At 33.9% G+C, this 24,316-nt stretch overlaps 1 protein-coding gene across 7 annotated transcripts in view; it reads right to left on the bottom strand.

The window, feature by feature from the left end:
* NR3C2 (nuclear receptor subfamily 3 group C member 2) overlaps positions 1-24,316 on the bottom strand; it is a 178,453-nt gene that overhangs the window by 118,263 nt on the left and 35,874 nt on the right. The gene's annotated exons all lie outside the window — the stretch shown is intronic.

The following is a 24,316-nucleotide window of genomic DNA, read 5'->3' as shown; positions in this document are numbered from 1 at the left end:
TCACAGCCTACAGGTAAGCAGAAAGGTTAACCAAATGGCAGTTTCAAGAAACATTTCATATGTTCTTTCTGGCTCAACTTTGGTCAATTTGATTTTTCTTCTTCTTTGTATCAAGAATATGCATAAAAATAAACCTATTATTTAATAGCAATAGCAATAGCACTTGGACTTATATACTGCTTTACAGTGCTTTACAGCACTCTCTAAGCTGTTCACATAGTCAGCATATTGTCCCCAGCAATCTGGGTCCTCATTTTACCCACCTCGGAAGGATGGAAGGCTGAGTCAACCTTTCTTTCTTTCTTTCTTTCTTTCTTTCTTTCTTTCTTTCTTTCTTTTTTCTTTCTTTTTTTCTCAACAAGTACAAGGAAACAAGTAACAGTAAGATATAGACACTTGAAAAAATTTGGCAAAAATAAAAGGTAATAAAAAATAAATAAGCAAAACATAGCCATAAACACATAAAATGAGTACATATAAATGGGAACAGTAGGAAAGGGATGGTAGGCATGCTGGTGCGCTTATGCACGCCCCCTTAGGGACCTCTTAAAAACATGAAAGGTCCACAGTAGACAGTTTAAGGTAAAAGGTAAAAAGAGACTAAAAACAGGATCAGGTAGAGTATTCCAGACATTTACTACTCTATTGCAGAAGTCATATTTTCTACAATCAAGATTAGAGCGAATTATATTGAGTTTGAATCTGTTGATAGCCTTGTGTTATTGCGGTTGAAATTAAAGTACTCATTTACAGGTAGGATGTTTTGGTAAATAATCTTATGAACTAAGCTTAGGTCAGAACGTAGATGGCGTAGTTATAGCCTGGTGAGATTTGAACTGCCAAATTGCAGGCAGCCAGCAGAAGTAGCCTGCATTACTACACTCTATCCACTGTGCCATCATGGCTCATGGCATTATTCTGTTAATCTGCATGAATTTTATTTCATTTTCTTTAATATACAACGATAGGATATAAACAGACCAACACAGATTCTGACAAGCAATATAATTGAAAAGGTACCAAGTTATCATAACCTGGCCACAAATATTTACATCTTTTTTTCAAGGGATACATTTGACACACTATAAAATAAATCTTACTCCAAGGATCTCACAAGTACATCTTAATTCACTGGATCATTGAATATGTGCAATTGCTGCATCACCATATTTTTTTATGTTTTACACAAATCATTTACATAAATCATTATTATTATTTTAAGTATTAATATTTAAATTGAAATTGAACTGGTAAATAAAATCTTGTTTTATTTTACCATCAATATAGTGAATGAAATAAATGTTCAAAATAAAAATCTACATTCTGTGCACAATTAAAGACACTGTGACCATCATTTGTGAAGTTGTAAAGTTTATCAAGTAATGCAAGAGTCCAATATAAATGTCCAATATAAATATCCTGCTTGTTAATACTAAATTGCAACAGCGCCTACACTACACATGAGTAATTTGATTTTACAATATTTTCTTCATATGGACAATTGAATCAGTAGAATTTCCATAAACTAATGCATTCATAAAATACATTGTCATGCTACATTTAAATAATCAATAAATATCAGCATAATACAATAAGACCTACTTTGCAATGTAGGTACCAAAATCTGTTCAAAAGGAGCTAAAATCAATTCTATCCAAACTTAAATATAAAAATATGAAATATGTTACTACACAAAATCATGATTAAGTAGATCACAATTATTGCTTAAGCCTAGTCTCTTTTTGTGTTTTAATGAATTAAAATATTTTTTAAAAAACCCAGCCTGCTCTTTTCTGATCCATCATCCTTATATTTGTCTATCTTTATATTCTTGTCCATAAGCTTCTTTCTGGTTTGCAATATATATCACATAGTTCATTCCTTCATTTGGCTAAAGAGATTAACAAATTTGATAAGCTAATACAAGTCAGTTTCAAAGCAATGAATCCAAAGTCTTCTTCATATACAAACCTGCCCAACTTTTATTTACAGTGTTGCACACACAGATGTCCCATTTAACTATTGCATAGGGTTGCTGTTGAAGATCTCTGGAAGCAATAGCTACTGCAAATTTTAATTTATAAATTAAATTTATATATATATAAATTAAATTTATAAATAAAACCCTGTTTGGCTTGACGCTGGCATACTTTCAGAATCATATTCTACAATTTCATCCCACTGAAAAGATATCCCAGAAGAAACTGCATTGTTCCAATTTTAATGATATAATGGAAACAGAACTCTATGGGTCTGTTTTTCAATAGGTGTGCTTGTGTTGTGTAATAGTCTCTACCCAGGAATTTGAGCAGCTCCTCTTATTTCTGCAATAATTTAGATCTAATTATTATCAAAGTAATTATATAAAAGCAAAATATTCAATATTAAATTGTCATACTTCTTATTGTTCATCATCTAACATTACATCACTTGAAGTACTTCCGGTTAGTTTTTGAATCCTTTATTTTATTAATTATATTTATATATTGAATTATGATCTTTAAACATTTTGGGATCACAAAACAGATTAACACTTTTAACAATGCTGAATATGTTATTATATGTTGAATAATATATTTTCTCATGTGCACTAGTTTTATCTAGGCTGTAAATGCATCGAGTACTGACATTGGTGAGTCTGCCATACACAATGAACCACATGTTAGGTAGAACAGCAATAGCAATAGCACTTAGATTTTTATACTGCTTTACAGCTCTCTCTAAGCAGTTTACAGAGTCAGCATATTGCCCTCAACAATGTGGGTCTTCACTTTATCCACCTTGGAAGGCTGAGTCAACTTTGAGCCTGGTGAGATTTGAACTACAGGTAGCCAGTAGTCAGCAGAATAGCCTGCACTACTGCACTCTAACCACTGCACCACCGTGGCTCATTGAATGCCAATATTATTACAGTATTCTATGTCCAAGGAACACAAGGATGGGAAAACGGCCACTTTTAATAATAGACCTTCAGGCCATATTTCCATCTGCTTCTTAAAGTGTCCCAATTTTTAGCATCTTTCAAAGTGTCAGGGACAAACATGCAGCCAATGTATTTTTACAAAGTGCAGCATTTGTCAAGAGAATTTTCTGCACTCTCCTCTGCCCAAACAGACAAATGATTACTTCTAACTTCTCTGAATAGAAAGATAACATATAGCATATAACCATGGCTTGAGTAGGGTCCGCAGGATTGTCTGGGATGCTGTACATCCTCTTCATGACCTGTTTTCCTTATTACCTTCTGAAACTAATTCAGTTAGCAACTCTAGAACACTAAGCTGAACAAGCTTTCCTAAATCAGAAAATTTATTCAGCATATTTACTAAAATTCTGAAGAGTTATAATATAACTAGAGACATAAAAAATTTTCTATAATCCTAATGGCAATTTTTGTGTATGTACCAGAGTATCAAGAATTAGACATTTTCAATTTTTCACATAATAGTTACATACACCTCTGTTAAATATTTTCCCACCCAATAAACATGCAAATTAATAGATCTATTGAAGAACAAACCACATTACCATTTAAAAAAAATATCTGGTTTTATGCTCCATTTTTGTTTCTCTATGTCTGTTCTTTACTTATTTAGTAATTGTTGCATATCTCCAAAACCTTATGCTTATGTATGTTTTGAAATTTAACATGGCTACATTAAGCACAGTAAATTTAAGCACATTTCTTTTCAAATGAAATTGAGTAGGCATAATCAGTCTATTATTGATATAACTGAGCTTTATTTCTACTGTAGTGAATTGTTTCAGTTTTTGCCTCATTCTTCGGCAGCTCAGTTTGAATAAGGAATGCACTCAACACTGCCAAGTTTCTTCATAATGCTCAAAATAGATTTCAGCTTGTGGGAGAAGGAAAAAAAATTCTTTGAGCACCTTTAAACAGCAAAATTGCTTTCATGGGCATGATTCTATGAAAAAAAAAAGAATGTATGTATGTATGTATGTATACATGCATGCATGTTTGTATAAAACAGGCAGACTGGATTTAGGGTTGAGCAATAAAAAAATGAGTGTTTATTCAGCCAGAACTCTGAAATGTATATTTGTGAACTGCAACAGTCTGCTTATTTTACTAGTGTGGAAAACAAATTAACGTAAGTTAACATTCCAGAATTATATCTCTCACTTTTATATTTGTTTGATATCAGTTTGGCCCTGCCCTCCTAGATAAATTCATGCATTCTTTTATTTTTAGATTACCTCATTGCCAGAAGGTTCATTGATATTACTTGAGGACCTGTAAAATTTCAGGCTCGATCAAAGAGAATATGCCATGATTAAATATTTGAAATGTTAGCACCATAAAACCATAGTATTTTAAATGGTTCTGGAAAAAAAATTCTAAAGGGCAAATATACTATTACTATTAATGGACTTATATATAGTTTCCTCTCTTCCTCTCACACTTCAGTAAGTTTTGTTTTGCTTTGCTTTCACTTGACCATGTTTTTTAAGACCCTTAGATATTTTCAAATATAACTGTCTAAAGATATTTGTATTTACTTAACAATGAAAATGTTAAGTTATTAGGCACATGTACATAGGATATGGTCTCAAATATTGAAGTGAATTCTATGCTGGAAATTGATATTGAGAACTTAGAACATAATTGAAAAGGTCAGTAACTTCCAGTTCCTTCCTGTACCTACTACCTAATAAACACTGTTTATTCAACTCTCATGATACCTGCATTATAAATGTCACTGAAATGAAATTCATACTCTTTAAAACCTTTCTTGTTTGGTCCTTCATTATTACAAAATGGTGCATATAAAATTAATTGTACACACATGCTTGTAGTTACCAGTCAGTATATATTATATTATTATCTGCATAAAATATGTATTTCCCCCATAGCTCTTAGGAGCCCCATAGCTCCTTTTCAATAGACACATAGAAGAGGCATAACTGACATCCTTGTCCATATCTAGGGAAACATCAACTAAAGGTGTTCCACAGGACAAGTCCTGCAAGAGAGAAGATATGCTTCCTGGGACCTGCCAAGTGGCACTGTTTAATAGAAAGGACCTAGATCAGAGGGGTCAAACTGGCAGCCTGCGCGCCGGATGTGTCATGCACAGGCCACACCCACCCCAGCTCCGTGAATGGGAAAAACGTTGTGAAATGTTTTATTTATTTTATTTTATTTTTTATTTTATTTTATTTATTTATTTGTCATAACAATATATACAAGCGTTACATAAAAGGTTATAAATATATGAACGTATATATGAGGAGAAATGAGGTACTAAAAACGTGTATATACATAGGGAAAGAAACAGTAGGACAGGAACGGTAGGCACGTTTGTGCTCTTATGCACGCCCCTTTAGAGTCCTCTTAGGAAAGTGGTGAGGTCAACCGTGGACAGTTTTTGAGTGAAACCTTTGGGGTTATGAGAAGAAACCACAGAGTCAGGTAATGCATTCCAAGTATATACAATTCTGTTACAGAAATCGTGTTTTCTGCAATCTAAACTGGAACGGTTGACATTGAGTTTGAATCTGTTTGTAGCTCTTGTGATATTGTTATTGAAACTAAAAAAGTCATTGACAGGAAGGACATTACAACGGATGATTTTATATGCTAAACCCAGATCCAGTCAAGGCGACGAAGTTCCAAGTTTTCTAGACCCAAGATATCAAGTCTGGTGGAATAAGGTATTTTATTAGTTTCAGAGGAATGGAGAATTCTTCTCGTAAAATACCTTTGGACACGCTCAACTGTGTTGATGTCAGATATATGGTAAGGGTTCCAGACAGGAGAGCAGTAATCAAGAATTGGCCTAACAAATGTTTTATATGCTCTGGTCAGTAGCATGGTGTTTTTTGAAAAGAAGCTACGTAAAATTAAGTTGACAACTCTTAGAGCCTTCTTAGCTATGTAGTTGCAGTGGGCTTTGGAACTTAAATCGTTAGATGTAAAAACTCCAAGGTCTTTGACAGGGTGGGGTCATCTGCGAGGCAATGTCCATCAAGCATGTACTTTGTGATTGGGTTCTTTCTTCCAATGTGCAAGACTGAGCATTTACTGGTTGAAATTTGTAGTTGCCAAATTTTAGACCAGGCAGATAGATGATCAAGGTCCTTTTGAATTGTGGATGCATTGTCAGTGGTGTTGAAAAGTTTGACATCATCAGCAAAGAGAACACAGTTACTTGAAATATCAATACAAAGATCATTTATATATATTATAAAGAGAGTAGGTCCAAGAACGCTGCCTTGAGGAACACCACTCTTGACAGGAACAGGATTTGAAAGAGCATTACCAATTTTAACTATTTGTTGTCTGTTTGACAAAAAAGCAGATATCCAGTGGTGTAAGGGTCCTGAAATGCCATAGGATTTTAATTTTAGGAGAAGTTTATCATGTACTACTGAGTCAAAAGCTTTGCAGAAGTCTATGTATATTGCATCTATGTATGTCACATGATGGCAACGTGATGTGGTGAGTTTGACACCCGTGACCTAGACCATGCCCACTCTGTGGTGGAAAGGACAGAAATAATTGTAGATAGAGAGTTTCACAAATAAACCAGATTTGTTCTGCACCTAAAAGTCTATCAGGAGCAATACAGCTCACAGAGTAGTTCTACAACATGGGCATATCAAGATCTGCTCTTAACTAACTGGACTAGATTATTATGAAGTTACCAATTCTTTATATAGGTTTAATCCCCAGTGAGTGGGCAGTAATGTTAGAACTGAGACATCAATCAGCAAAAGGGAAATGTAATGAGCTTTATTTCAAAACTCTTGCCTATTTAAGTATTTTGAAACTCATATTTACAAACTGTCATAACAAGAACTTATTCTTTAGTTCTTGTTTTAGTTTTTTTTTTAGTTTTCTGATTTTTTATTTTATTAAAACGTATTTAGTGAAATAATCACAATGCCTGTATTCCTCCAAGTACTGTACATGGCTAGACTCCAGATTGAATAGCTGTCCTCAAATGCCTTCCAACGAGCTCTGCCAGATTCTGCAGTTCAGAAGTAATTTAAAAGCAGAAAGCTGTAGCAAATGAGACCTAATGGAAAACAGGGAATGCTTTAGTTCATGCTAGCTGTTTGCAGAAGAGAAATGGAATACCACAAAGGAGGAAAAAAGGGAAGTGCCAAAACATAGTTCATTTACCACATAGGCTTAGATTCCACATGAAAGTTTTGGGTTTTTTTAGTAGCTAAGATTCATTAGCAATCTGAATAGTACTTTATTGTTGAGGTTCATTACAAGACTGAATAATAACTTTTATTGTGGGAAATGAAGTGATATATTCCTGAAGTAGGGATCATATTCATACCATTTATTGTAATAGTAATACCTAATTGTTAAATTATATATGCTGCAAGTGAACATATAAATGCATAGGATCAGTACTCAAGGATACAATTAATATAGGAATATGTGAAGCTATCTTACACCGAATAAAATATTAATCTCTATGTGATTATTCTTCTATCTGCAAGCAAAGCAAAAGGTATATCACTTAGCCCCAAATCTTCCAAAAACAGGAACTAAACTTTACCTTTTTGGAAATGTGGATATGCTGTAGCCCTAGCTCATTTATTTTATTAACATTTCAATTAAAATGATAAAAACTAATACAAACAACAAAAAAAGTATAGAAAATAATAAAAAATTGAAATGTAGGAAAGATAAAAATAAGAATATAGTGAACAAAAGTAGATAAAGAAATTATTTTCCTCTTCATCACAAGTATAAACAATTTTAGTAATGTATCTCCTCTTAAAAAAGAACAAATTTTCTTCTTCCCATAACTCATCATTTTTGTATAAACAAATTCTTGTAATTTTAATGGTGATCAGCAAAAATCATTCGTATCAAAGAGAATATATTTATTTTAATCTGGGTCAAATAAACCACCTTTCTATTTCTTCTATTTTACAATCAAATTTTGTTTTTTTAAAAAAAAATCTTGATTTTTAATTCTTTAAACTAGAGAAGCAGTTTGGTCTAGTGATTAAGAAACTTGGCTAGAAACCAAGAGATTATAATTCTAATCCTTAAATATAAAAAGCCAGCTAAGTCACTTTAGGCCAACCACTCTTTCTTAGCCCAACTCACCTCACAGAGTTGTCAATGTGGGGAAAATAGAAAAAGGAAGGAGTAATGGTATGTTTGCCACTTGGAGTTATTTATAACATACTAGATTTGAAATAGATTTGTTTTCCTTTTCTCTTGGCCTTGTTCACAAAATTCTTTAAAGCTTTATCAAGCCTCTTTTGTAAAGTTAATATAAGAAAATTATTTAGGTACTCTTTTGGTTTGTTATTTGTACATCCATATTCATTTTGAGACATCAACTGTTTTTTTTTTTACTTTTCCAGTCTATCTTTTTTTATATAATTCTTGTAGCCTATCATTTTTAAATCCACTTTCAGATCAGTCTCAATCTTGTCAGATATAACTTGTTGCTCTTTCATAACATCTTTTAAACAGTCTATCTATAAAGGCAGACACTCTTAAAATTAACCTCTGAGTGCATTGTTTAAAAATATACTTCAATATGTCCAGTGTTAAAATATTTTACTTCATTCTGTATTAGTAACTGAAGTTTAAGTGTTCTTCTCCTTTAATTGTAATGTTTAGTGCCTTCCCTCTAATGCCCATCCTTCAAAGTCTCATCCTATCATTTTTATTTTTTAAAAAATGAGAAACAAAACAGTTTATCTATGGAAAGAACATTTTGCAATTAATTCCAAAGTTTTGCTTCAAATCCATCCTGACCCTTAGTTCATTTGTAATTTCCAAAATCAAAGTTTTTGCTATTTATTCCAAAATAATTTTTATGTCCTTAAACTTGAATTTAAAACTTATTTTGGTAAAGAATGAAAGAAAGTCTGTATAACTTGTTAATTCAAAGGTTCCTAATACTGAAATGCAGCTAATAAGCAATATCCAAAAGCGATTATAAAAAGAAGCATGTGGATCCACTGCCCTTTCTGAAGGTCCCTACCACTGTTTCAGTAAGATAATTATTCCCTCACCTCTCAAAGCTCTAAATCTACTAGAGACTGCTGTCAATCTGTAAGGAGCACCTGTGGGCAATCTCAAGTCCCCTCCTTGTTCAGAGAGGAGTTACAAAGAGCCAGTCTACTTGCCAGCTCTTCATTCCACAGCAGTCATCAGCTCCACTTTTTAGCAAAGCCATTTTCAGTTCACCATTTCTGTCCCGGATGACCTAGAATTTCTTTGCAATTGGTTCTTGATGTGCTCTGTGTATATTGTGCAAGAGTGTGCATGTTGCAATCTTCTTTCCATGTCAAAAATATAGATACACCCAGACAAGCAAAATATGATACAAAGAAAATAATATGTTACTTAAATATTATCTCCATCCATCCACTCCTTTCTTTCCTCATAATCTGTAGTTCAGTTTAACTGTGGTATGACACCATCAAAATATTGATGAGCAGCAAGTATTATGATGTTAGAAAAAGACAATGATAAAATATACTTTCATCTGCTTTGTCATCACGCTTTTTCATCTTTATAACTTAGTTGCTTTGAGCTAATAGATGTTTGTAATAAATGAAAGGTCAGTTAATCATCAATGTCATGTTATCCCTCATTCTGACTTGGAATCATTATGTCTAGCCCTTTATTAGCATTGACTGAAGGGCATTAAGATGGGAGTGGAGTGATTCATAAAGCTTGCAATTTGAGAGTTCATCAGATTGGAGATACAATCTCACAAACCAAGCGAAGCATAGATTGTATTGTTATGCCATCTACTCTACTACCATGCTGTCCTTTTCTCCAAGCAGAACAGCTTCAGAGGTCAGAAAGAAGGATGGAAATCATCTTTTGGAGGCTGATTAGCAGAAGTGTGAATGCGTGTGATGGATGGAAATGAAAATTCCAATCATTTAAGCAGAAATCTTCTCAAAGGAATTGCAATTATTGAAAGAATTGGAAGAATAAGAAATTACTGAAATTTCAAAACGTTCTGGAAAAATAGTACCACAGATAATTTGAATAATGCAATATGATACTATGAAATGACACTTTTGCAGTATTATTATACCTAAGACAAAGTTACTTGGAAAAATGTTATGGCTGTCTGACAAAGAATGCTATGAAGGGCAAGCAGCCATAAATTTTTACTGAACATCACTTCTAGTGGTTGCCAGGTGTTTATTTGTTTATTTGTTTTGTTTCGTTGGCAAAGGAGATATATTTAGGGAGTCAGCAGCCCTTTTCCACTTGAATAGTTTAGCTTTCATTTAAAATCTGAAATCGTTACACCACTGTTCAATAAACCAATAGGTACATTGCTTGAAAATGTTTCTCTAAATATTACAGTAAATGCCATGCTACAAAGATAAGCTTTTAAGAGCATCATTCGACTTGCATTGTAGAGAATGTTCACTTAAGCTGCAACGCTGATCAAGCTTATCAGGACTAATTCATATTTGAATTAATTGGCTTTCAAACAGAAATGTTAGCGATAAGTATGTTAAGTCTTTTCTTGAAACTCATAATGTTTATTTTATATATCAATAATTTTACTATGCAAATTATTAGACCACAATCCTCTGAATCTTTCAGGCACTCACTCACACAAACATCCCAAATTGATAATTTAGGCAAGTTACTTCTGTTAAGAAAGGTCTCCTACTTAAGGTAAATTACTGGTAGTCATTTATTTTTTATATCAACCCCTAAACCTAGAACATGTTATTACGTTTATCTTCTAGATATAATGGTGAATCTGTGCTGTAGATATAAAGTATCAACTGCATATTGTTTTATAAATACAATATTAAAATGCAAAACGTAATACACTTAATATCAAAACTAAAAATCATAAAATGCAGAACTAACAAATTTCTTTCCCACATATGAATAAAAAACAACTAACATTTTAAACTGTGTTTGAAAACAAACACTGAACAAAAGTTAATTAAAGGATCTGAGCAAATGTAAAGATCTTAATTTAAATGTAAAGATCTTAATTTAAATGTAAAGATCTTAATCTTAAGAAAGGCGCTGTACTGCATGGACAGAGTTTCACAGTCAGAATGCTTGTAGACATTTTATTATGGCCTTTACCTAGTTGTCCAGACAAAAGTTGTTACAGATAAAAACCAGCAGTTTACATTGGGGTTGGAAGCAGATTATGACTAATTAACCGCTAATGTAATATGACTGAAATGCATTCTTTGTTACTAAATTAGCTGCCCTATTTTGGACCAGCTGCAGTTTCCAGACTGAGTAAAAAGGTAGCACCACATAACAATACAACGATCTGTATTGCTTGGGCAATGGGAACAGTAATCTTTGTAATTAAAATGTTTGAGGAATAGAAGCGTGCCTATGGTTCCCTGTGACTGAATCGTAGCTCATGTATCACAATAAAGTGAAGATTTTCATTTTAATCCCATCACAGATTCTAGAAAGAATATTTCTCTTAGAATTGAAATGGTTTATAGAAATCCATAGCAGCTACAATTCATGAACTGTACAAAATAGAGAAGTCCAATGTAGGCATAACATTTTTTCTTTCTTTTCCAGTTATCATAGAATCAGTACTGGAGGGTCAGAAGTTAACAGCTCATTAATGTTTAAATGAACGAAGCATGTTATCAGCTGCAGTTTAGAAAGAAAATGTATCTAGGTTGCTTACATTGCTTACAATTAAAAGAACCCACATAAACCAATGTGGAGCTATTTTCAATCCAAACAACTATTTTAAAAAAATGGGATGAAAGCACAATAGTAGAAGATAATGATGATCAGGAAGATTAACCACTTCACTTAAAGAGCTTTCTATCACTAACATAAAGCTTTGAAAATAACAGTGATGAATGACTTCATTTCTATTCCATCTTCCCATTAAATGCAAAATAATGGACATGAATATTTGCACTGAAATAGCATTTTAAGTATATGTTACCTTAAAATGCATGTTCCTAAATGTATCTGTTTCTGCCAACTATCAGTTCAAAAGCATGTAAAAAATGCAAGTAGAAAAATAGGGACCATCTTTGGAGGGAAAGTAACAGTGTTCCGTGCGCCTTTGGCATGTAGTCATGACGGCCACATGCTCACCGAAATGTCTTCGGACAGTGCTGGCTCTTCGGCTTTGAAACAGAGATGAGCACCGCCCCCTAGAGTCGGGAACGACTAGCACATATATGCGAGGGGAACCTTTACCTTTACCTTAAATGTATCTGCATCTCAAAAAAACTTGTTTAAATGGATATGTTTAAGCTAAATCACGTCAGTGCATTTAGATGGAATAGTGTTCTAGAAAAGTCTAATCAGCATCTTAACATGGGAGATATGAACAGAATTTGCAGCCATCAGATTCTGTGAATGTCTTTATTTGAAAACAACAATCCAATATTCTTTTTATAAAAAGAATACCCATATATGATTTTTACAACTACTTGGTTTAGTTGTAAATAAGCGTATTTTCACATTAACTTTCCAAATTCATATGAAAATCCTGCTTTGGTTTCAACAGTTACTGTCAGATCATCTATAAACGTATTTTACTTAACTAGGTCACCCAATCCAGTTCTGAGCACCACGTGTTTACAGGATTTTGTTAGCTTGCTAGGCACTTAAAATGTTTGGATTTTCCTCAGCTTATTCAGGAGGAAAGGATCATGTGCACTTTTCTTCTACAGTACAAAATAGTCTGCATCAGCATGTGCTTTAGCCATCAAATTTGTTTCCTATGGATATTTTTTACAGATAGAAAAATATATATGTTAACCTGCCCCTTTCTGTAGCACTGAGTGACTTGCATCAAGTACTTAAGTATTGTCTGGGTTTTACAAACATACATCTAATGCTGTCTATTGTTTAACATATTTATCCCAAAGAGACAAATATCAGAAACATTGTACCATCGCTAGGGATGGTCGTCAAATATAAAAGTTTATTCAGTGATATATGTATGTTGAACTTGAGGAACACAAAAGTAATTCTTACTGAATTAATATAATCATTCCAGATATCATTCCACAGATGATACAAAAAGGCTGAATTAATATAATTATTCCAGATATCATTGTGCAAGAAGTCTATTTGCTCTAGAAATGCAAATTTCCAGAGTTTACTTCTACAAGAGAATTGTGAATTGTGCCAGGAACTGAAATGTCAGCAACTATTATCATATTTATAAAAATTAACCTGAACTACAAAAAGAGAAAATCCTGGTTTCAGAAAGTTTTTACTCAAAATCCTTTGAATTGGATGTCAAGTTAGAATCATTTCTATGCAACTATGTCCTACTATGATGCTTTGCCCTAGGTCTGAAACTTAGTAGCTAAAATGTGTTTTCAAAGTTAATTTCTGAAAGTAATTTTGTTGTATTATATGTACACATAGCAATCTATATATATAAAAGCGAAAATGACTCATCATTTTCACAGTCACGAAATCTCCAGAACTGTGCTCACTAAGAAAGGATTTTTTGAAATGACCATCAGAGCATTAGTATTTCCTATATTATTATTAACACACTCCGATGCTAAGAAGTTCTACTACCCCTTCCCATCTGAAAAGAAATCTGTTCCAGAGGAGAGGAGTTTCACTTTCACTTTCACAGCAGGAAGCAGCTTTAATACAGAACACCTGAGCTAAGTCACGGCCAGGCTCCTTCCTGTCTCCTTCTTGCTCACACAGCAAATACTGTTTCACTTTCCAAACAGCCCTCTGATGCTAAGGAGTTCTACTCCCCCTCTCCACTTGAAAAGAAATATGTTCCACGCTCTGATGCTAAGGAGTTCTACTCCCCCTCCCTACCTGAAAAGAAATCTGTTCCAAATGCAAAACACAAGCAGAGGAGAGGAGTTTCAGTTTAAGTTTTACTTTCACAACAGCAAGCAGCTTTACTACAGAACAGTAGAGCTAAACCACGCCCAGCCTCCTTCCTGTCTCCTTCTTGCTTACACAGCAAATACTGTTTGAGTTTCCAAACACGACTCAACTCTCTCACACATTGACAGGATGCTAGCCAGATGGATACCAATGGATGCTGCGGACTGGGACATTCTACTCCCCTTCCCCTTCTGTTCCAACTGCCAGTTGTATTATATTAACACACTCTGATGCTACGGAGTTACACATTCTACATTAAGTTTCAGGCTGTAAGTGTCAATTTATCAACCCCGAGCACATAGTTTTGTAGTGAAGCACAGGCGTCCAGCTACTAGTCCAATATTTGCCCTGCTGTCATAGAAATTTATAATCAAGGTGTTCTTAACATTTTTAAGTACTCATCCCAAAATATCTACATAATCTAAAGTTCAAGATAAGAAACTATAATTCAAAATATTTTAGAAGAAATAGCAATAGTCTGAAAAGCATTACCTGTCTTTTAACAAATAGTAATTATTTATAGCATTTGATGATAATCCAAAATAGATACAACATGCAGATAATTTCAACACTACATGTTATTTACATCAGAGACTCTCAGTAAGTATTGGACAAGCCTGCAGTTTTCTGGCAAGATTTTCAGAAACAGTTTGCTATTGCCTTCTTCTTATGGTTGAAAAGGAGTGACTAGACAAAGTCATCCAACTGACTTCACACTTAAGGCAAGACTATACCTCATAGCCTCCAGTTTCTGATTTACTGGCCCATCTGCTACATTTAAACTGTCTCTATAGACATACTGTCACGTATATGTTTAAAAGATGTGAATTAACATTCTGTGGTAAACAGCTATAATTGCAGCAATGGGCAATTGCTCCACTCACTATGGATAATTCTCTAATGTAAAAGTTTATTTAGTGACACATGCATGTCAAACGTGAGGCACAAAAAAGTAATTCATATTGAAATAATATGATTCCAGATACTATTACATAGATGATTCAAAAAAGCTGAATTAATATAATCATTGCACATATCGTTGTGCAAGAAAGCTACTTGCTCCAGAAATTCAAATGTCCAGAGTCCATTTACACTATAGAGATGACCATGTGTTAAAAAACAACTTAACATCACACACTGTATAATCCTGAAGAATGATTTATGCTTTTCTCAGGATAATAAGGATGCCCTACGCTCTATACTAAATTAATCACGTTTAAACTATTATTTTAATAAATATAACAAAGTAGCTTAAGTAAGAAATATATTATAGCTTTGGATGTCATATTTATAAAAATGCTTATGCTTCTATATTTACTGTTAGACCAAGTGAAGAAGCTTCTTCACTATGTCCTCCCTCTGTGGATGCTTAGGATTTATTACCAACTTGTTTTGATTACATTCAAATTGATTTATGATCAGTTCTTGAAAAGAATGGTCAGATATTTAGTGAGCTGCTATTGATATAAGTGCTTGCAAATACACCTGGATAATGTAAGTGCATTTGTTGTTGTTAGTTGTGAAGTCGTTTACGACCCCTCGCAACCCCATGGACAACCTTCCTCTAGGCCTTCCTGTTCTCTATCATCCTCTGGAGTCCATTTAAGTGCATAGGATTCAGATTAATTTGATTTAATTTGATTTACTTAATTTAGGTACTGCCTGAATCCAGACAACTCTGGCTGTTTCAAATATAACTGCAATAAAATAACAATATGCATACTAAGATAACTACATAATTAAGGGACATGAAATAATAAAGAATAAGAATAAGATGATAGTATGGCCACCAATAAACAAAAGATATAATACCGGAGGTTCTATTCATTTTAGCCCAAAGCTTAGAAAATAAGGCCTTTGAAGAGTTCTTAACTTATTATGGAGTTTTGAAAACAGTTTGATTTATTGAATACTGACATTCTTTTTTCTATTACAACTAGTGATAAATGTAGCAATAAGCAAAAGAAAATCTTCATGAAAATAATTTGTGGATTATTATGGTACATGTGCAAATATTATATTAACCAGAGTTCAATTCTAAATTAGCCAAAAGATTAATTGAAACTTTTATAATGTTACCTACTGCATCTGAATATCTAGTTTGATGGAAAAAAATCTTCCTTGATGTTCATAATATAGAATTGATTTGCTTTTCTATATTATGAACAGGACAATAACAATAGGAACAGTAACAGTACAATTTAGCTTAATTAACAAAGTATATATAAAGCATCTTTAAGCATTAAACTATTACAAGGTATTTTTTTAAAAAAATACAAGAATAATTGTGCATTTTTCAAGAAAAGGGGCAGTGATGGCAAGCAGAAATTAAAGCTGAAAAAAGTACATAAGATGTTCTTGTTTTATTCACATTTAAACTCCAAATTGAATGCAAAATTCCATTCTTTTTTTCACATTTTCCAGAAGAAATATTTTTGTCTTAAGTTATATGAAAAATAACTATAAGGAAACTTTTATACATATAGTTATATTATAACCATAGTTATAACAGGTAACCTCTACTGTTAACTTTATAAACTTTTTGATAAACTATGTAATAATGAAATCTTTATTCAACATTTTAAAAGTAGCTCCTTTATTTTTTTTTCATTAAACTTGTTTAACACACAAAGGGAAAAAATGAAACTGTAACTTTTGATTACTCGCCAATTTACAGTATTAAAAAAAGAATCTGCGCCACAGGTTGGCAGCTTTCCATATTTACAGTAAGCATCTAATGTTTCTCCCTGACAAAGGACAAAGGATTCAGTGATTTGTGTTTGGCGGAAAACCTGGAGGACTGGATTGTATCTTGTCCTTGAACAAGATAATCAATATCAATTTTAAAAAATAGCACCAAGGAATTGTTCTATTCAGCTATGGTAAGTTATTATTTTTAATCCTCTTATGTACATCAGTAGGATATTACTCAAACTGGAGACAGAGAATAAACATTTGTATAGTAAGAAGACTTACATTTTGAATTAATAAAAATATACTTTACCACAATATCAAATAGATATTTCCTTCTAAAATTACCACTTGCCACTATTAATTGCCTCATAACCTACACGCTATTTGCAAAAAGTGCTAGCAATACCTGCTAATTCTTCCATTGCAACTAATTGCAACTAATGAAAGACCCATAGACATTATAAATAAACCCAGTTTCTAGGAGAAGATACCAAGACTTGTTCTGCTCCTGCTTGATTCAATATTCTATGGCATAAAGCTGAGTAAATTTAGTAAACCTCAAACAAATGCATGTTTTTATAAGTTTCCAAATGAAGCAGGAAAAATGCCATGGAAATTTGCCACTTAGGAACCCAAAAGCAATTTATACATTCTTCAGCTTTCTATAAACTAGGGAACCTAAATCTTGAAGGTATTCTCCCAATCGCCTTTAAAAACCACAATAAAACTGCAACACTAAGATGATATATGAGAAGATTATTAGGTTATTAAATCTATCTATTTAAATGAACACATTTTTCTCTTGGTTCCATCCATGATTTGGAGTCGAACTTCTGCATAGCACTCAAAGATCAGATGCAGCTGGCTGGTTGTGAAAATGAAATGTAATCTTGCTCATTCTAAGCATTATAAATTTACCAACACAACAACCTACAAAGTGAGATTACATTGCTAATTGCCTGAGTAGTCAGGAAAGGATTCTCGATTTTGAATACAGGGAAATAAACCAACTCACTAATTGACAAAAGTGAGGTACAAATGCAGGCTAGGAATATGGGGGAAAGAAAAGGGAAGGGATGGAATACAGAGCTGTTGAATGAGGCAGCAACAGATCCAGAAATTATTTTTAGGACTTGCCGTCCTGGCAGGAGACATGTGATATAGTTATGAAGCCTGGAAGTTACAAAAGCAAATTAGTTCAATGTCAAGTATTTAGGATTCTCGTTTTGCCAGCTGGTCTCCTCCAATTATTTCAGAAGCTGGTTTCTTTAAAAATAATCTCAATAATGCCAGGGAGACACCAGCAGTGGAAAGGAAAGAAAGAAATCAAAATTCTTAGCCAACTTGCTTAAAATCCTTCCATAAGATTTTAAAAATGTAGTAATCCCTAAAAAAGCTAAGATTTGCTTTACTTCATGTAAATACAGGTAGTCCTCGACTTACAACAGTTTATTTAGTGATCATTCAAAGCTACAACGGCACTGAAAAATTTGAGTTATGACCATTTTTCACAGTTACATTTGCAGCATCCCAATGATCGTGTGATCAAAATTCAGAAGCTTGGCAACAAAATTTATGACCATTGCTCTGTTCCAATGTCATGTGATCACCTTTTGTGACATTCTGACAAGCAAAGTCAATGTGGAAGCCAGATTCACTTAACAACTAGGTTACTAACTTATCAACTACTTTAACAACTGTGGCAAGAAAGGGTGCAAAATGGGGCAAAACTGATTTAGCAAATGTCTCACTAACAACAGAAATATTGGGTTCACTTGTGGTCATAAGTCAGGGACTACCTGTATAGCCTGACTTCAGCAAATAAATATATATTGTTCTCAACTTCTATACATGTACACTATAATTCTCCATTGAGGCATTCTAGTACCTTGGAGGAATGGAAGAATGGAAGAAACTACTTGTTGAAATTACCTGCTGTGATCTAACATTAACTCTTACGTTATTGCTTCATGTCATCCCACTCCCACAAAACCAACAAATGGAAGCAATACAAAATTGGACCTTAATGAACAACAACAAAAACCCAAAATAGCAGAACTGCGAGAGTAACCATTTCAAGATCTTCATCTTTATCAATCAAAACATCATGAATTCACTGTTTAAATACTCCAAGGATGAAGAACATTTGAAAATTATCCCTTTAATGATTATATGACTACAATAAATTCCGTATGCAAAGTTTAAAGGACCCTAGATGTATCTCTTAAAAAGCAGTAAGATACAAGGGAAAGGGCAAGCAAATAAAATGTACTCTGAACATTAAGTACAAAATGTACTCTTTCTGATTTTTTTCCTCTCCTCTCTCTAATGTGGGCTTCAAAAGCAAAGGATCATATTAGCTTGCCCAGTACAGCGCTCTCTGTGTGGTACTTTCTAAAGGTGCCAACATCTGCAGTGCAAAAGTCTCAGGAGAACCTTCTACACAGCCTTATTCTATCAAGTACATAGCTGAGACACACTCCATTCCTCAATCCAAAGAAAAAAGCAGGACAATGCTGTGCCAATATAACTCCTGCCCTTTGCATATACACTATGATAATGTACGTATGTATAAAAGGGGCAGTGCCTATGTCACAGGGTTGCTTTCATTATATTCACAAATGAATCAAGTCTCTTCTTAGGTATGAAACTACACTTCCTATTCCTGTTTTGATGGGAAGACGATGAGAACATATACAGTAGTCCTCAACTTAAAACAGTACAAGATGAGTGAGTGTTCAAAGATACAATGGCACTAACAAAAGTGACATGACCAATTTTCACACTTATGACCATAGTCATGTGATCCAAATTCAGATGCTTAACAACTGATTCATATTTATGACAGTTGCAATGTCCCAGGGTCGTGTGGTCACCCTTTGCTACCTTCTGACAAACGAAGTCAATGGAGAAAGCTGTGTTTATTTAATGGCGGTGCTCCTAACTTAACAACTACAGTGATTCACCTAACAACTCTGGCAAGAAGGGTCATAAAATGGGGCAAAATCACTTAACAACTGTCCCACTTAACAAAAGAAGTTTAGGGCTCAATTCAGTGGTGGGTTTCAAATTTTTTTACTACCAGTTCTGTGGGTGTGGCTTGGTGGGCATGGCTTGGTGGGCGTGGCAGGGGAATTACATTGAAAAATTTCCATTCTCACCCCACTCCAGGGGAAGGATACTGTGAAATCTCCATTCTATCCCCAATCCAAGGGAAGGTTACTGCAAAATCCATATTTCCTCCCGATCAGCTGGGACTTGGGAGGCAGAGAATAGATGGGGGTGGGGTCAGCCAGAATCTTTATTACCGGTTCTCTGAACTACTCAAAATTTCCACTACCAGTTCTCCAGAACTGGTCAGAACCTGCTGAAACATACCTTTGGCTCAATAGTGTCGTAAGTCAAATAATTTCTGTAACTGGCAGAAGGAAAGTTGACACTGAACCGAATGGCCAGAGGTTCCCCAGAAACTGAGTCTGGAGAAATTTGTGTGAGACATCCAGAATTGTGCTGTCACGATTTAAGATTATGTCTAGGCAGGCTCTTACAATTTAATCCCTTCTGCCTGAGTCATATACTTTTATAACAGATCAAGAATAAATTTATAGATGATATAATTAATTTTTCCACCTTTTTCCTCATACTTCCATTATTTTTCCTTCCAGATAAAAAGTTACAATGGAACAGTACAAAGTGCCTTTACCTTGGTGATGTAAGGAGTTCCCTTAGGCCAAGACTTACTACAAAGAGATTTCATCATGAGGTAGCTATTTGTAAATCAGTTGATTGATTCATCTGATTCAGGGTGGCCTTTACCAATATTAGTGAGCGTCAGTTTGTTTCAGTGGTGGGTTTCAAATTTTTTTACTACTGGTTCTGTGGGTGTGGCTTGGTGGGTGTGGCTTGGTGGGCATAGCAGGGGAAGGATACTGTAAAATCTCCATTCCCTCCCCAATCCAGGGGAAGGTTACTGCAAAATCCCCATTTCCTCCCAATCAGCTGGGACTTGGGAGGCAGAGAATAGATGCGGGTGGGGCCAGTCAGAATTTTTACTACTGGTTCTCCAAACTACTCAAAATTTCCGCTACTGGTTCTCCAGAACTGGTCAGAACCTGCTGAAACCCACCTCTGGTTTGTTTATACCAACCTGGCTCATTATTTTGTTTATACCCTTTTGCTCATTATTTAACTTAAAAATATTTAAACTCCTAGAAATCAACAATAGAATTAAATTTTAAAAATAATTTTAAAACAAAAACCAGAAACTATATAAAACCAAAATGAGTTTCACTTGATATAGAACTATATAATTTTAAGGAAAGAGATAACATTTTAAACCTCTGTGTTCATTATTTCTATTTAGAAAGAAATCTGAAAGAGAGAATCTGTTAAGAATTAGTTCATATATATCTGTAAAATTGAGACCAGGTATGAATAATACAATCTTAATTTAAACATTTCTTAAAGAATCATTATAGTGATACAATCTATTTTTTTTTAAAAAAAATTGTCACACAGTATATATAAGCATGTAATAACTATACAATATATAAGCATATATATAAGTATGAGTATGTAATAACTATATTAATTGGATATAACGAAAGGAAACAATAGGACAGGAACGGTAAGCATGCTTGTGCTCTTATGCACGCCCCTTACAGACCTCGTAGGAATGGGGTGAGGTCAATAGTAGACAGTTTTTGGTTGAAGCTTATGGGGATTATGGGACGAGACCACAGAGTCAGGTAGTTTATTTCAAGCATTAACAACAACTCTGTTACTGAAGTCATATTTTCTGCAATCAAGATTGGAACAGTTAACATTAAGCTTAAATCTATTGTGTGTTTGTGTATTGTTGCAATTGAAGCTGAAGTAGTCTTCGACAGGAAGGACATTGTAATAGATGATTCTATGAGTTAAACTCAGGTCATGTCGAAGATAATATAGTTCTAAATTTTCTAAGCCCAGGATTTCAAGTCTATCATCTCTCCCATACTTTTAAATTATTTGATGAAACAAGAAACATAATTTCCAGTATTTTCTTACATAAATCTGACAGTTAACAAAAAAACTAAATTAAGTTCTTTTGTTGTATCTTTTCATGCATGAGTGGAATTGGAGTATAGTTTAGCATTCATTATTAAAAAGTGTTGGGCGCTTTCTCTGATTTCTTCCAAACTCTCCAACAAAAATCTGCATTATCATTGGAGATGACAAAATCCACTAACTTGATGACAATCCATGCAAAAAAAATTTTTAAAAGTTTTTGTTAACATGAGATAATTTTAAGAGAGTGTAGTAACATCTATGAATTATTTCATAATAAATTGTTGATGATTTGTTCAAATATATTTAAACTCTTTATCTTAAAGTATTCCAATGTAATTCATCAAAATTAAATTCTTACTCTATCTAAAGGTTTTTAACAGACCCAATATTATCTGCTATAAGAGTTTCATATAATGATTTATTTTATTTTCTTGGAGATGCAATGAGAATAATGCTTCAGGCAAACACATTTTTGCAATATCCTAAAATGATTATCTCACTACTGTACGTGAACTTTACTCTGAGATAGATTGTAATATTTTTGGATGTCTATACTAAATTTGTTCTCATAAATGCACGTATATGTGAATGCACACATGCGCATGCGCGCCTACCCAGAAAAATGCTACAAATCATGTTTAGTATTAGAAAGCATTCTGGAAGACTAGAAAAAGGAACTGGAAGCAAACTTCTAATTTCACTTCTGACAAAATGGCTAATTTGTTAATGACTATGCACAACATGGCTGTCAAATTGTGAACAGACGTGTCTGTCTGTCTGTCTCTTCTGAAGAGAATCAGAGGCAGCATAAGTAGCAACATAAAATTGAAACATCAAAGTCAATAATGTAAACAAAATAGATTGGATTGAAGTAGCAGAATCTTGGATGACTTTTTAAAAGTATTATAATGATCTTAATATCTGGGAGTAAGTTACTTCAAAACCAGACAGCCGTCTCTGAAAATGCTTGAGCAAAGATCCCTGGGGCTGACATTACCTCAAATTTGGGGCTCTCATGAATCTTTTGTACTAGATTTCACCTAGATGCACAGAATCACCTCAGAACAGACTATTTCTGAATCATTCAGATAAGAGCCCTATAGGGCTTTAAAGGTAATAACCAGCACTTTGAACTGCATCCATATTTTTCTAGCAAAAAAATGCAGCTCTTTTGTTGTGATGATAATGGGTCCCTGTCCTAATGTTCCCTTTAATTGTATTCATTTTATGTATTCAATTCATACTTATACTTATATATATTATCTAATACATACTCGACAAATAAATAAATAAAATAAAATAAAATACTTAGGCCACTGCATGCTGAACTAGCTGAAGCATCTAAATGCTAACATCAAAAACATCATTAAAAAAGGACAACAAAGAATGTTCTTTCTGCGCCAACTCAGTAAGCTCAAACTGCCCAAGGAGCTGCTGATCCAATTCTACAGAGGAATTATTGAGTCTGTCATTTGCACCTCTATAACTGTCTGGTTCGGTTCTGCAACCCAACAAGAAAAACACAGACTTCAGAGGATAATTAGAACTGCAGAAAAAATAATTGCTACCAACTTGCCTTCCATTGAGGACCTGTATACTGCACGAATCAAGAAGAGGGCCGTGAAAATATTTGCAGATCCCTCGCATCCTGGACATAAACTGTTTCAACTCCTACCCTCAAAACGACGCTATAGAGCACTGCACACCAGAACAACTAGACACAAGAACAGTTTTTTCCCGAAGGCCATCATTCTGCTAAACAAATAATTCCCTCAACACTGTCAGACTATTTACTGAATCTGCACTACTATTAATCGTTTCATAGCTCCCATCACCAATCTCTTTCCACTTATGACTGTATGACTATAACTTGTTGCTGGCAATCCTTATGATTTATATTGATATATTGATCATCAATTGTGTTGTAAATGTTGTACCTTGATGAACGTATCTTTTCTTTTATGTACACTGAGAGCATATGCACCAAGACAAATTCCTTGTGTGTCCAATCACACTTGGCCAATAAAATTCTATTCTATTCTAAATGGTGTTCAAGGGAAACCCCTAGAACTTGCAGTAGTTCAGCTACACGATAAAAGAATGTGAGTGTCTGCAAGCAAAGTTTTCTATTCAAGAATGACAAGTGGCACACAAGATATAATAGTACAAAGGCTCTCCACAGCATATCTGCTATTTGTTGTTTGAAAAGATTTGAGTCCAGTAGAACCTGCACAGTAGTGATACTCAGTATAATAGGTATATTAAACGTCACCTATGCTGGTGGATTATCTATCCCAGCACTTTCATAGTTAACACAGGGAAAGGAGGAACAAAGTCTTTAGCACTTCTTAATGGAATTCCTGAGGACTTGACCTTTTGTCTCTATTACCAGATGGAATTAATTACTCGGAAGGAAGATACACAAAACACTGTTTCTCACTTCCAATCTTCACAGCCAGAGAAGAAGGATACTATGAATATATCAGAAGCCACCAAGAGATCAAGCAGGACTATGTTCTGGCTTTGACAGAAATCACCAATAAAAGCTACCAAAGAATTTTTGTTTCCGTAAGCGATCTGAATCCTGACCAGAAGGACTAGAAACAATCTAGTTAATCCATTTTATATATAAACGTTATATAAATTTTACCCAGAATCGCCCTGGATAGTGAAATGGTGACATATAAATTCAACAAA

Source organism: Ahaetulla prasina, chromosome 8 (assembly GCF_028640845.1).
Source record: "Ahaetulla prasina isolate Xishuangbanna chromosome 8, ASM2864084v1, whole genome shotgun sequence".
In the NCBI taxonomy this organism is placed as follows: Eukaryota; Metazoa; Chordata; class Lepidosauria; order Squamata; family Colubridae; genus Ahaetulla; species Ahaetulla prasina.
The sequence above is the reverse complement of the archived record's forward strand: the minus strand, read 5'-3'. Positions and strand labels throughout refer to the sequence as shown.